Source organism: Hylobates moloch, unplaced genomic scaffold, assembly GCF_009828535.3.
Source record: "Hylobates moloch isolate HMO894 unplaced genomic scaffold, HMol_V3 SCAFFOLD_17, whole genome shotgun sequence".
Taxonomy (NCBI): Eukaryota; Metazoa; Chordata; class Mammalia; order Primates; family Hylobatidae; genus Hylobates; species Hylobates moloch.
In genome coordinates this window covers 37604405-37620194 of record NW_026652292.1, presented here as the reverse complement: position 1 = coordinate 37620194, position 15790 = coordinate 37604405, and the positions used below count along the sequence as shown (strand labels likewise).

At 39.1% G+C, this 15790-nt stretch overlaps 1 long non-coding RNA gene across 1 annotated transcript; it reads left to right on the top strand.

Moving 5' to 3' along the window:
* The first annotated feature begins 4133 nt into the window (after nucleotides 1–4133).
* LOC131381747 (uncharacterized) lies at nucleotides 4134–14198 on the top strand. The gene is made up of 2 exons (XR_009210652.1): nucleotides 4134–5196; nucleotides 14008–14198. It is a non-coding gene; the product is annotated as an uncharacterized LOC131381747 (long non-coding RNA).
* Nucleotides 14199–15790: the final 1592 nt, after the last annotated feature.

Sequence of the window (15790 nt, the reverse complement as noted above, 5' to 3'; positions counted from 1 at the left end):
CCATCTTTCTTTTGATAGATCCTTCTACAATTCAGTAGGTTAGTTGTTCAGTGAACTTAATTTAAATCAAAATAGCATGAAATAGAATTTAAATTATTAATACATAAAAATTCATTTGAAATATTTTTTCTTATAATGCTGACAATATAAAAAGAAATACAAGTCCTGGACTTCAGAAACATTCTCACATTTTTAAGTAACTTTAAAAAATAATGGTTTGGTATACTCTGCTCAATAGTCTATTTTTTCTACAACTTCTCTTCATTGCATTTTTCCGTAGACCTCTTCTCAGGTAGAATGATTACATGATCAATAACCCTTCTTTAAATAAATTTTACCATTTTTCAAAACATTGCACTTCAAGAGATATAACAGAATGAACCCTGTGTTAACAAATTTAAAAGTGACATTTAAACAGAACATATTTGCTCTCTCATTGTCTCATATAGCACCAGATAGACTCTCTAGTGTTTCTGTTAGAAACAAACAGGAGACAGAAACCACACTAATTTGAACAGGTAACGTTTAATATGTAATTATTAACTGTAACAGAGGATTGAAGAAATGGAATATTGGCTACTGTCAGGAACAGGCCCCCCAAAATCTGGCCTTAAACTGGCTCCAAAACTGGCCATAAACAAAATCTCTGCAGCACTGTGACATATTCATGATGGCCATGACGCCCACGCTGAAAGGTTGTGGGTTTACTGGAATGATGGCAAGGAACACCTGGCCCACCCAGGGAAGAAAACCGCTTAAAGGCAGTCTTAAGCCACAAGCAATAGCATGAGCGATCTGTGCCTTAAGGACATGCTCCTGCTGCAGAAAACTAGCCAAACCCCTCCCTTTATTTCAGCCCATCCCTTTATTTCCAATAAGGAATACTTTTAGTAAATCTATAATCTATAGAAACAATGCTTATTACTGGCTTGCTGTTAATAAATACTTGGGTAAATCTCTGTTCGAGGCTGTCAGCTCTGAAAGCTGTGAGAACCCTGATTTCCCACTCCACACCCCTATATTTCTGTGTGTGTGTGCCTTTAATTCCTCTAGCACCGCTGGGTTAGGGTCTCCCTGACCGAGCTGGTCTCGGCAGGCTACCATGAAGTAAGGAGAACTATAAGGAATATAAGAATAGCAGAAATAAGGAGCAATACCCACCCTTAGGGCTTAAGTACAGCATCCAAGTAAGAACTTCCCAAAGGGTTGAGATTCATACTTCACCGGGGAGGGCAAAACAATAGCTCACTGGATGTCAGAAAAGGTGCTGAGATGCTGTGCCATTGGAGCCTGATGGCAGTCTGCTCTCCGAAGAAAACCATCCAGAGGGAGAGGTAACGCCTCAGAATTTGTTGCAGTGTTGCACAAGAGGGTTCAGGGAAAACTGCGCACAGAGATGTGCCCCTTCACAAGTGCCTTGCTGAAAAAAAACATCTAAGGGGCTCCATGGGGCAGTTGTTGGTCAATGAGTGCTTCTGGGCACCGTGTACTGCAGGAGCTGGGCACTGCAGGAGCTGGGCATTGAGAGGCCCAGTACTAGAGAAATCACGCTGCAGGATCCTGGCAGGAGGAACAAACTGGGACCAGGAAGAAAATGACGCTTTCTTCCTCTAAACTCCCTCCAAGTCCTCCACTGGTAAAGCCTAACATGGAGCCAGATAACAAAAAAAACCTATTTAAAGTCTATATTATCAGAAAGCAGGCACTAAAATATGAATTTGGAGCTGAGGCAATAAACTGATAATTGGCACATCCGGTTAACCAATTTTCTTACTTTGTAAACTGAGTTCAATCATGTATTGCTTAATGAGGTATTCTAGACCGCTAGGACACGAACTTTTGTGGAGACAAGAGAGTTTCTCTAAATTATACAAGTGCTAAGGGAACACCAAAATACTGGAGGCTAAATATGTCACCTGATATGTTCTATTTGTGTAACACTTAAACATAGTGACCTTCAATGCTTAGCCTGTTACAATGCTTTTTATGTTTATTATGAATAAAATTGAAACCATCATTACACAGAATTATTATTTTTATTTTAAAAGTCTTATTAATATTATATCTAAATTATTCTTTCTTACTTCATGCTTTTCCTACCATTTATTTTTACATTGCTGTTTTCTGACAAACATTAACAATAGAGGACCTAAACTCCAGGCAGAGTTTATCAAATATCTTTTATGTATTTGTGCTTTCCTTATATTTTCTAATTTATTTATCAAAAATTTACACTTTAAGCTTGAATATTATCATCTCTATGTTACAAATAAGGAAATCAAGACTTAGACAAGTTCAATAACTTGACCAAGTCCATATAAGCTAATAAATCATTGAATCAGGATGCAGGCATGTCTAGATCAATGATTCATCAATACTCCATAATGGCCCCTGAAGAAAATAATGTCAATGATTACAAGAAAATTATAAAGTAGCTGTGCCATTGCTACTATTTGCTTTCCTTCCCTTCCCTTCATTTATAATTGCAGAGGACATCATTACTTCTGGAAGCATTAGAATAGCTAAGGAAGATCAATAATGACTATTTTTAATAACATATATCATAATTTATGATTCTTATGTAAGCTTATGGGATCTAATTTTACTCATTTTTTTCATTTCACCTTCTTGTTTCCACATTCCCTTTTGCTCAGAAAGTGATGTTAATAAGCCTTCTGCTATCACTATCTAACTCACAGGGACCCACTGTTAACATCCAAGAGAGGGAAGAACAAAGAATAAGTTTGTTGCCAACCCTTGTGGTTATTTCCATAGAGACTTAATAAACCGATCAATAAAAGGCAATTTAGAGAAATAAAGAAGCTGTGTAAACAAATGTCTTGTTGATCAGTGAACATTAATGTATCTTCTCATTCAATAATTTGCTTTAGAATCCGCCTAAGAAATATTGCACCCTATCTTTTAATGCTTAGGATATTTGATTATTTGACAAAAGAAACACATAATCTATGCATTGGTTAACATGTTTCATATATCTAATTCAAAGCTTATCACAAAAGCTCACCACCTCAGTTTCAATAATTTCTATAAATAATCCACTAACAAAGTACTTATTGAATGTATTTATTTATGTGATAGGCTGGGGATACAACTATGAATAAGGCACACCAAACTCACAGCTCTCCTGCAGCTTAAAGTTTAGTGAAGGAGACAGGCAATAAACAAAATAAATAAGTAGATTTATGGCATTTTAGCAAGTGATACGGGAAAAATAAAGCAGTGAAAGCGGATAGGGAACTACAATTTTAAAAGAGAGTGAGAAAACATCTCACTGAGAAGATGGCATTTGAGAAAAGAACACCTTTGTTCAAAGCTGAAGTGAGCCATACCAACACCTGGAGAAGAACACTCCAGGGAGAGTTTATCCAACATCTCTTATATATCTCTGAGATCCCAATGTGTCTTGTTCCTGCTCTGTGTGGGCTCTGATTGATTTCACTTCTTTTATTCTGCCCCAGGACTTCCCGTTGATACTACTATAGACTCGTGGGCACTTAAACCCACACATGTGCAAGTTGGAAGGGCATGGAAGTGCAAGTTGGAAGTTTATCCACATGGATAAACTTCAACCAACGCAAGAGAAGATCATCTGGATAAGCTCTTCTTCCTTTGTGTTCCCCAGGAACACTCAAGGTTGCTCAAGAGTGTATTCCAGTGAACTGAGCAGCTAACTGCAGTAACCGGAAGCAGGCTCAATAACGTGTCCTTGCCCTGGTTCTTCCTCCTTCCCTGCATCACTCTTCTTGCCCTTCTCACCTGTGCCTTGGGATTGAACTCCCTGAAAACATCGCATAAGCTCTATGCCTTCATTTCCGGGCAGCACATGCTGAGGCACAAATTGGAAAACAAGTGCAAAAGCCTCAGATGGATATGTGTTTGGCACACTAAAGAACAGCAAGAAGGCCACTGTAGTAAGATCAAATGGAGCAAGGGAGTTGATATAATAGAATTTTGTCCAGAGGTAATGGAGGACCCATCATGTAGGGCCTTATAGACCTTAAGAGAACTTTGTCTTTGGTTCTATTTGAGATGAGAAGTTGTTGACATCATCTGCATTATGATTTAACAGGATGACTCCGGGCACTGTGTTATCAAGAGACTGAAGGGGACAAGAGTAGAAACGGATAACCAGTTTGGAGTCTACTGTAGCAGTTCTGGTAACAGATGATGACGTCGGCCAGTAACAGCAGATTGAAAAGATGTGGTAGATTATGAGTATATTGTGAGGGTAAATCTATTTGAACTTTTTTATGGTGTGAGAAGGAAAGGAGAAGCATGGACGGCTCTAAGGAAAACTTGATTTGATGTGAGCTAAAAGGGGGAAGAAAAGTAAAAAGCAAGTAAAGTTCAGAGACCCGCTCTAGACATGATAAATTAAATGTACCCATGAAACTCCAAGGGCAGATGTCAAGAGAGCAGTTGCATGTATGTGTCTGGATTTCATGAGAAAGATCCAGATTGATAATCATTAATGTGTTATTAGGACTTAAAACCAAGAGATTCAATAAGATTACCAAGGAAATGAGTGTAACTACAAAAAAGAAGAAGATCATGTACTGAGCCGAGGAACACTCCAATATTAAAACGAGGGAGGTAGAGTGGAATCAGTAAAGACTAAGGAATGGTCAATAAGGAGGATGAAAACCAGGAGAGAGTGGTGTCTTGAAAGCCCAGTGAAAAAAGCACTTCAATAAGAAAGTAAATATGTGATTTATCAGGTTGAATGCTGCTGAAAGGACAAATAAAATGAGGACTGAGAATTTGACCTTTGGCTTTAGTAACTTGAAATCATTGTTGACAAGAGCACCTTTACTAAAATGATAGAAACAGAGACATAATTTGAGTGGGTTTAAAAGAGAATGAGAAAGGAGGAACTAGAAGTACAGACTATATGCCATATTTTTGAGGGGTTTTGTGATAGAGGAGAGCAAAGAAATGGAGTGATAGGCTACAGGGAAAAATAGGGTAAAGAGAGGGTTTATTTGAGATTATTAAAATAATAGCATATACGTAGATGAGTGAAAATAATTCAACTGGAGAAAAAAATTGATGATGCAAGAGAGGAGCATTTCTGGGGTAATATTCCTGAGAATGTGAGAAGGCTGGAATCTGATAAACAATTGAAGAGGTTGCCCTTACTAGGAACACGGACACCTCATCCACAGCAAAAGGAAAGTGAGTATAAGGGTGAGGATGCCAGTTGGCGGATAGATGTGGCGTGAGAACTTGTGGACCTCTTCTGATTGCCACAGTTTGCTCAGTGAAATTGAAAGCAAATTTATCAGCTGAGAGAGGATGAGGGAATTGTTGCTGAAGGTAAGCAGAGGGCTAAAAGGGTATTAGTCATCTATCATCCTTTTTGTTTTCTAGCTTTCATTCATTCTAGAAATGAATTTCATTTACCCCAATTACCAATGCTGAATGGTAACCAGAGTAGGAGAATTCAGGGAGTGATATCACAATGAATAGGACCTGGTTATGCAAATGACTGCCCAGTCAATTCTACTATGTCCCATGGGGCCACCTGGGATAGGGCTAAAAGTAGGCTCTGTTCCTTTCACTTAAAAGCTTTGTAGAAGATGGGCATAGTGGCCCATGCCTATAATACTGTGAGTCTGAGGCAGGTGGGTCACTTGAGCCCAGGAGTTTGAGACCAGCCTGGGCAACATAGCAAGACCCCATCTCAGAAAAAAAAATCTTTGGGACCAGCTAATCCATCTTTTTGTCCAATTCCAGCAGCTCAATAGACACCAGATCAGGTCTACGGGTGAGGGGTGGGATGAGGCCTCTTTTGTTGCTTGGAATGTCTGCTTCAGAAAAAGCTGAACCAGTTTACTCTGGTAGGCATCCAGGAATTTCGGACACTGTGATGATGGAGGATGCATCCAAAGTCATCTTCCTTCCCTCCAAGCATCTACCAGATAAACATGAGTTAGAATATATATGCCCTAGGAAATTCTAAGAATTGAAAAAATATTGCTCGCTTTTTTCCCTTCCTCCGCCCTCTATTTTTTATTATATTCTTTCCCAGATACATAATCAGACTCTCCTTTGCATATGCAAGAAAAAGGCCTGAATTGGGAACTACACTTTACCTTCTGTTGTGAAAAAAGTAAATCATCGTATTTAGAATGCCTTCCCTATATAAAGTGTATAAATTTTATACATGCATTATTTCATTTAATAGTCACAAAAACTTTACCAAAATTGGACACTAGAACTTTAGCTAGTGTCCAATTTTGGTAAAGTTTTTGTGACTATTAAATGAAATAATTGGATGTGTTATTTTGTATGACTGTTTACTAATTATTTTGTATAATTGTATACTAAGTATCCAATTTTATAAATAAAGAAACTGAGTTTTTGGGATTTTAAATTATCTATTCAAGTTTACATGAGCAAAAGATGGCTTTAACCCAGGATTTGACTACAGATCCCATGATCTTTGTACTAGACTCCATTATAATTGCCCATCTTTCTCTCAGCCATTTATCTCCCTCCCACTATATTAAATCAATAAGATTCTAGATGAACTTAGTTAACCTAAGCTTACAATATTCAACTAGAAATTGATCAACTGTGGCCATATAGCATATTAAAGAAGGATTCTAAAGCTTTTAGTCAGTCGAAACAGACTCTTCATCAGTAAAAATAGAGAAATAGTATTTTTTACTAGTTACTAATATGTTTAAAGAAGATTTAAATTTCCCTAAGTTATAGAATTCTGGAGAATCTGTAACCCAATATTCAAATAGAAAAGTAATTTCTTTAATTTCCAATACCTTAGAAATTAAAGAAGGTTACCAAGGGCCCCACAGACCAGAAAAACCAAGGTAAATGAGTTTAGGTAAAGAAAAAAGAAGTAAAAAAATCAAAGGATGGTGTGTGGAATGAGAAACTGACATTTATCAAGCTTTCTGGTTATTTTGAACATGTTATTTATTTCAACCTTGATAACCATGCAATAAAAGAAGCAAGGCCTCCTAAAGGATAACAATGTTCTCAGCATTACAAAATCTCTAAGTAGAATTTAAACCCAGGACTGCCTGACGCCAAAGCTCATGATCTTTACACTAAATATAGTAGTTGTAACAAAGAAAAAAAAGTTATTCTATTTTTTCAAGACTCCTGAAATACTTAACAATAGCAAAATGGTTACAATAAATATATTTAAACCAAAAACACAAAGTGGCCTGAAACAGGTCAGACCATATGAAGTGTGTACCACCCTCTTTCTGCAACTGCTCTCAGCCATCTTTATTGATTTGATTTGATTGCTCTGCATTTTCCATTGGAGCTGCTTAGTGGTGGCTCTCAGTGATTAGCTAAAACATGTGTCTGCACAATAACATACAAACATAGTTACTGCAGCACCTAAACAAAAGGGCAACGTACGACTTTTCAATGATATGCCAACCTCAGCAATTCACTAACACAAGTTCATAATCACAAGATCTCTTCTTATTTTGAGAAAACCTTGATAGAACCTACTGTTTTCCTATACATGCTGTTTTCAAGTGTGAAGAGCTTTCACCAAGGCAAGCAAAAGGAAAGCAATTTTACCAAAAAGAATAACCTGTAATATGTTTTACCTGTTATTGATGGCAGCAGTGGCCCATCCAGAGTGGCTGCTGCAAAGATGCCGGCTGCAGCCATGTAGGTGCAGCTGGGGCTGCACATGCCACGGAGCTAGTGGGAGCCTCGCCCCTTACTGAGTTGGGGGGCAGGAGCCCCACACTCCTGGGAGCAACTGCAGCACCCAGCCGAGGCTCCGCATGGGGGCATTCTTGCCTTCTTGGGAGCTCAGGAAGCACCCCTGTCCCCCACAGGCTCAGAAGTACCTGCTCCCACTCCCTGGCCTCTCCCTACTCCCAGCACCTGCTCCTGGGTGGAGCAAAGTTGTAGCTGAGCCCAGGTGTTGTCACTACCCGACTAGGTGTGTACACACTCCCAGTGGCACTGACAGGCCAGGCCCCTGCCACCTTGGCTCCCTCCAGACTTTGGGTGCTGATGAGCATGGCAGGGAGACTGAGCAGGGGTGAGGGTGGCTCAGCAAAAGCCCACAGGCACCCCTGAGCCACAAACAGCCTGGGCACTGTGACATTGTGATGATGTTGATGGCAGCAGGAGGCAGACAGGCTTCTCAGCAGAAAGGGGCGGGTTGGGGGTGAAATTCCACTTTCTATGCAGGGATGGCCCAAAGCCTAGAAGCCAGGCTGCCAGTTCCAGGTAGAGTCCCCAGTCCAGAGAGCTACCCACTGCGGGCCTCCTCTCCACTGAGAACTGGACACTCATCAGGATGACCTGCCTGCAAAAAGGAGCTACCCACTCCGGGTCTCCTGAGAGCTGTTCTGTCATCCAGTGAAGCTCCTCTCCACCTTGCTCACCCTCCAGTTGTCTGTGTACCTCATTTTCCTAGATGCAGGACAAGAACTCGGGACCTGCCAAATGGTGGGACTGAAAGAGCTGTAACACAAACAGGGCTGAACCCCACCCCCGACTCCACCTCACCATGTTGCAGGCAACAAGATGGAAAGTAGAGCTGCAGCCCTTTGGGGAGCCCAGACCTAGGGGCTCCCTGAGCCAGGGCTGTGACACTTTCTTTGGCTCTGTGGTTCCTGACATTTGCAAGCTTCCAGGAGCCACCACATTCCCCTCATCCAGACACACACGCCCAAAGCAGAAGCCATGTGTGGTACATCTGGTCCAGCCACAGCCTTGCACAGAGCCAGCACTTGTTCCAGCACCTGGCTGTGTGCAGTGGCTGGACCCATGCTTACTCGCCCACAGACCCCTTGCCTCTCTGCACCTGGCTGACCCTTGGCAGGTGTGGGATCCAAGCCAGTAGTATGAGCTGAGTACAGCCTACCAGGCTGAATGGGTGGAATGAGCCCAGCAGGCACAAGCAATACTCAGGCATAAGGCACTGCCAGCTACAGAGGTTTCTGCCTGGCAAAGCAACTCCCCAAGTATCCTGTGACAGTATCATCAACTCGGCCATTGAGATGTTAATCTTTCACCCAAGCCTAAATTAAAAATTCAGAGTTTCAACTAATAGCTGAACCCTCACAGAAAAGAGACATTCATTCATTCATTCATTCATTCATTCAGTGAATTAGTATTTTAATTGAACACCACTATTTGTCAGGTACTCTCCTACATTCTATAGATACAGAGGTGAGCAATATGTAAACATACTTGTACTCTTGGAAGAAACTTGCATGATAGCAGGGAAAACAAAAAGAAATTATTACACAATTACATAATTACAAAACGTGATAAAAATATATATGTGAAAGTTATGAGTTGTAGGTGAATGCACATACAAAAGAAGTACCTAACTTAATCTAGGGGTCACAGTAGGTTTCTAGAAGAATTGGTGATTTAGTTGAGTTCTAGAGGATATGCAGGTACTGGCCAGGCGAAGAGGAAGGAAGGTTCAGGAAGAGCATGGGGAGCAGCCTAGATAGAGGCATGAAATGCTTGTATATCAGGAACAGTTTCAGTGAGGCTAATGAAAACAGAGGCTGGAGGAGGCTGAGATGAAACTGAAGAGGTTATGCAAAGTCATGTGGACTATGAGAAGCATTTTGGACTTTATTTTAAAGACAATCGGATGCCATTAAAGGATTTTAAGTAAGAGAGGGAAGCAATCATATTTGTTTGTTAAAAGATTTCCTAGGATGCTATGTGGAGAATAAATTGGAGGAAGCAAATAAAAGGACTTTGCAAGAATTCAGGAGAGAGACAATGATGGTTTGGATTAGAATAATGACAATGGGGATGAAGAAAAATGGATGGGTTTGAAAACACAGGATTTAATGCTAGACTGAATATGGGGGAGTGGTCACGAAGAAAAAGGATTTAAAGGTATTCTCAAGTTTCTAATTAGAAAAAAATCAAGAAATTGTTATGCTAAATATAAAAATGGAAGACATTCCAGAATACACACATTCAGAAAGACGGATCATTGGTTCACATTTTGAACATAATGAGTTTTAGATACTTGTGTGATGGGATAGTCTTGAGTAGGCAGCTGCGTGAACTGGCTGAAGACACAAATTGAAGAACAACATGAAAATCTCCAGATCTATTTAGAAACAGAGTCTGGATTGAAACAAAGCTATCTCTCAATTATTAAATGTTGAATTAAATGATGACTGAAGGACACAAACATGACCAAAGGAGGTATCATTACACATCTCCATAGTGACAAATATTCTCCTTCAACTGGGCCTCTAGGTTAACTGGCCTAACAAACTTTAATCCTCCATCATCTAAGTGCCTTTCTAAGAAATGATAAAGGCTAAAATTTTAAGTTTGAAAGGAAATATTAATAAGTGAAAATATTATAATATAGGTAAAACAGAAATCAGAAGATAATATCAAAAAAGATAGTTCATCAAATGTAAATTCTGAACACTGACCAAGGTAGTATACAGGTAATTAAAAATAATACCTGCAGCACATCATGCTCATGAGTAATCAAAGGCAATAATGTATAGATGACATACACTTAATTATTGGACAGTACAAGTAAAAAAATCAAGATATGCTCAAATGCATGGTGTAGGTTATTTGTTCAATCAACAAACACTTTGTTGAGGAACCATCATTTGACAGACTCTGTTGTGTGCTGGGGATATAAAGATATACAACTTGATTTTCATTACGGAAAGTCAAGTTTTAGGGAAGAAAACAGATGAACATGAAGCTGTTACAAAGCACGTGTGCTAGAGATAAATATGCACTTTCATGGGAACATATACATTGAATCAATTAAATTGGTTGGAGGTGATGACATTTAAGTTTGATATTCAATGATTAATGTGTCAAATAGAAAATAGTGGAAGTGTTTTCAAGATATGATATGACACAGCATGGCACAATGATGAAAGAACGAAAGATCGTGGTGGGCTATGTGGCTGATATACAGGTGTATGGTAGGAATTGGTGGAAGGAGAGTCTGGAACAGTGGGTTGGGGTTTTGTGTATTGTGCCATGGGTTTTATTCTGCATGTAATGGGAGAGTACCTAATTCATTTCCAAGAAGGTGGTAAATCATGTTCCAGTATAAGGCCCAGGTTTGGATACTGGTGAAGCAGAGTGGTTATCCGAGCATTCATAAGACTAGTAGAAACCATGTTTAAAAGAGAACACAACTGCCCAACCTTAAGATAGCTAAATCTGTCAAGGGTGAGGGGTAAAAGGGAAGAGTATCACAAGGCAAGTGGTTGCAGGAATGATTGGATAACAGAAGCAAAGGGAGAATAAAAATCAACAATTCTAAGGCCTAAAAGACCAAAGATTTGTTTAGTTGGCCTCTGGCTAGGATATGGATGAGTTGGCCTGGTTAAAAGACATAGAGGTAGGGGATCTCTCACACAGCGAGACATTGACAGTTGTCAAGCCAGGGGCTAACATAATCAGATTGGTATTTCAGAAATATTACAGCCAAGCATGGTGGCTCATGCCTGTAATCCCAGGATTTTGGGAGGCCGAGGCAAGTGGATCACTTGAGGTCAGGAGTTCGAGACCAGCCTGGCCAACATGGTGAAACCCCATCTCTATAAAAATAAAAATATCAGCCAGGTGTGGTGGTGCATGCCTGTAATTTCAGCTACTCGGGAGGCTGGCGCAGTAGAATCGCTTGAAACCGGGAGGTGGAGGTTGCAGTGGGCGGAGGTTGCACCACTGCACTCCAGCCTGGGTGACAGAGCGAGACTCCATCTCAAAAAAAAAGAAAAATTGCAACTAAGGTATGTTGAAAGATGGCATGAACAGGGGTCAGGCAGGCATTCTTTTGGGAAAGTGCAATTAAGAGAGAGCTGATGACAGTTTCAGCTAGATCAATGACCAAGAACTGGAGTAGTCTGATGAGGAAGGGGAAAGATAATATGCCAGAGTGGTCAGGCAAGACTTGTTAGGGTTATTTGCAGAATTAAATTTAGCTTGATAGTGAGGAATGGGGAAGAGACTTCACACTGGAGGAAGGGCAGCAGAACGTTTTACAGAGTAACAGATTTGGCAGACTCATGAGCCTAACTCTGTCTGGCATTTTTATATTCATATCTGGTTCCTGGTGTAAGCTCCATATCCTGGAAAGATTTTGCAAGAGGACCTCAGCACTACATTGGTCACTATTAAGAGTCTAATGGCTTTCTGCATCAGTCACCTCTAGAAAAGCCCGTGGTGGAAGCTAATATAGTAAAAGTTAGTCTGTCAGATTACATAGGATTCTACTGAGAAATTTCCAAGGGTCCTCATAAATCCATTCCTAACATATCCACAGAATATGAATCATTCTCAAAGGTGGCTAACCTTTGACACAGAATTATGCACTATGGTGTAGTGAAAAGAGCTTGAACTTTGACCATATATTTGCTAAATGATTGATGAAAATTACCTTCTAATAGGAAAAGATGGCTGTTTGTCAAAAGAAAAAAATGGTATGGCTTAAGTATCTGCAGACTGAGCTGCACTAGCTTCAACCAAGACTTTCTGCAGACTGGTCACTGCTTTTTAATGTTTCCATTGACGTCAGATAATGTCTAGTGCAACCAGCTATTTTTATATATCAATTGTAAATGCAGCAGCTATCTCTCCTCTGAATTAGATCACAGAGCAGCAATGAAATGCATGCCTCAGTCATAAGGTAGACGAACAGGCACTTCTAGACTATATTAGAGAGAATATGAGTTCTCCTCACTCTGCCCTAGAGCAATGGTTGCAGTTGTCAATTGTACAAATCACTAGGTGCTTTTTCTTGCAGTGTTTGTAAGAAAGGAATAAAAGGAATATTTTGCTTTGTTGATCCAAGAGTAAGTGCAAGAAATCTGGGCACAGTACACGAAGCAATCCAAACTTTGAGAGAGCAGCAGAATTGTCAATGCTAGACAAGGATAGAAATGAACATAAAATCATTGATGCCCATTTCCCAATCTTAATGCTGATTCCTTTGATGAAAAGGAAAGTGGATGACCAGATTCAAGGACAAGAGATCATCTGAGCACTCAGAGGCACCTTCTGTGACTTTTGAGGCTGTAGTTGCTGAAGAATTTCTCCAACTGGTTATGTTCTGATGCAAATGCTCCCAAAAATGCCTGCTAATGTTACCAGATAGGAATCCCTAACCAGTAAACCTTATGTATAAGCACATAGCAGCGTAAGACCTATTACACAGAATCTCCATAGTAGCGTTGAACATATTTTCATGTGCCTTCATATTTTGATAAGAAACAAAGCCAACAAATAGTCAAATACCACATGATCCATGTTTAAGAAAAGTCTCTTAACCATGATGAGAAAAGTCATGTAGTGTATTTTTAGATCCACTATATAAAACCCCCTTCATAAATCCCCCTATATAAAATCAGGTTTTTTGTACATACAATTTTGTTTTTTGCAGAAGGTAGAAACTCACTTTTTTGTAGAAATTGGGGATGAGAGGAGTAGGAATAAACATTCAAATTCAAAACCATCAAGTTTTTGTGACTCGATGTTGTTTTCCCAGAGTACATATATTTCAATAAGACCCTTTGTTTGCTGGGCTATACGACTGCACTTTATCAATTCTGAACTTTAAATTGCAGACAATAATATCAGCTCCCAAATATCAGACATCATGATGAATTGGCTTTTCAACTTGTCAAGCCATTCCCTTTTCTTGCTTCCAAAATGTCAAATGCAAAGGTTCCTGATAACAAAGTTGTGCAAAGCATGTTTTTTGTTGTTGTTGTTGTTGTTTTAGCAATCATAACAATGGAAATTCTTTCAGAGTTTGTTTTATATGTAAAAGCTGTGTTTTTATTGATATTCTAATTGTGCAGATTCCGTCACCTTTTAAATAAATTAATTAAATTGAACCCCCCCATACAGCACATTTGAAATGATTGATTTTATCACCCCTCTAGTGCTAAAATGTATGTTTAAAAAAATGTTAAGTGCTTAATTAATCTCTTTTTTTAAATTTGTCTTTTATTCCAGATACAGATATTTTGCCCTTTTGGAAACTGAAGATAAAATAGAACAAGAAAAGAATTTTAAGATATGTTAATCTAGCAAAACTAACATAAGAATGGCCACCTTGAATTTCATGAAATGTTGCCACAGAGCAATACTAAAAACTGAATGATTATGCCTTTTTCCGTATTTTAATTAAAGCTGAAATGAAAATACTCACTGTTGGAAAGTAAAGAAATTAAGCCATAGATTGATTGACGGCTTGGCTGATTATTTAGAAACGTATTCATTTAGTCATTCATCCATCACATATTTATAGAGTATCTACCATATTCTAATCACTAGACTAAGTAGAAAATAGAAGGATAAATAAAGCATAGTTTCTGGCCTTGAGGAGTTGGAATTTAAGGGGAAAACAGGCTATATCATAACCAGAGATAATAAGATCTCAGGAGGTTAAAGACGTTTACTTCTTCTTTCTAGGTATAACTTTGAAATTAAATTCCTGAAGTCCTAAAAATGAATATTGCATAATAAATCTTGGAAAACCTATCTAAACTATAATGTGACAGAGCTCTAAAGGACAGTCCTCCTTTGCTTAGGTTACTTTGCCATTCAGATGATACTCCCTTAATAAGTTATACCTCCTCGAGAAGAATCAAATAGACGCAATAAAAAATGATAAAAGGGATATCAGCACCGATCCCACAGAAATACAAAATACCATCAGAGAATACTACAAACACCTCTATGCAAATAAACTAGAAAATCTAGAACAAATGGATAAATTCCTCGACACATACACCCTTAAGACTAAACCAGGAAGAAGTTGAATCTCTGAATAGACCAATAACAGGCTCTGAAATTGTGGCAATTATCAATAGCTTACCAACCAAAAAGAGTCCAGGACCAGATCGATTCACAGCTGAATTCTACCAGAGGTACAAGGAGGAACTGGTACCATTCCTACTGAAACTATTCCAATCAATAGAAAAAGAGGGAATCCTCCCTAACTCATTTTATGAGGCCAGCATCATCCTGATATCAAAGCTGGGCAGAGACACAACCAAAAAAGAGAATTTTAGACCAATATCCTTGATGAACATTGATGCAAAAATCCTCAATAAAATACAGGCCAACCAAATCCAGCAGCACATCAAAAAGCTTATCCACCATAATCAAGTGGGCTTCATCCCTGGGATGCAAGGCTGGTTCAACATACGCAAATCAATAAATGTAATCCAGCATGTAAACAGAACCAAATACAAAAACCACATGATTATCTCAATAGATGCAGAAAAGGCCTTTGACAAAATTCAACAATGCTTCATGCTAAAGACTCTCAATAAACTAGGTATTGATGGGACGTATCTCAAAATAATAAGAGCTGTCTATGACAAACCCACAGCCAATATCATACTGAATGGGCAAAAACTGGAAGCATTCCCTTTGAAAACTGGCACAAAACAGGGATGCCCTCTCTCACCACTCCTATTCAACATAGTGTTGGAAGTTCTGGCCAGGGCAATCAGGCAGGAGAAGGAAATAAAGGGTATTCAATTAGGAAAAGAGGAAGTCAAATTGTCCCTGTTTGCAGATGACATGATTGTATATCTAGAAAACCCCATTGTCTCAGCCCAAAATCTCCTTAAGCTGATAAGCAACTTCAGCAAAGTCTCAGGATACAAAATTAATGTACAAAAATCACAAGCATTCTTATACACCAATAACAGATGGAGAGTCAAATCATGAGTGAACTCCCATTCACAATTGCTTCAAAGAGAATAAAATACCTAGGAATCCAACT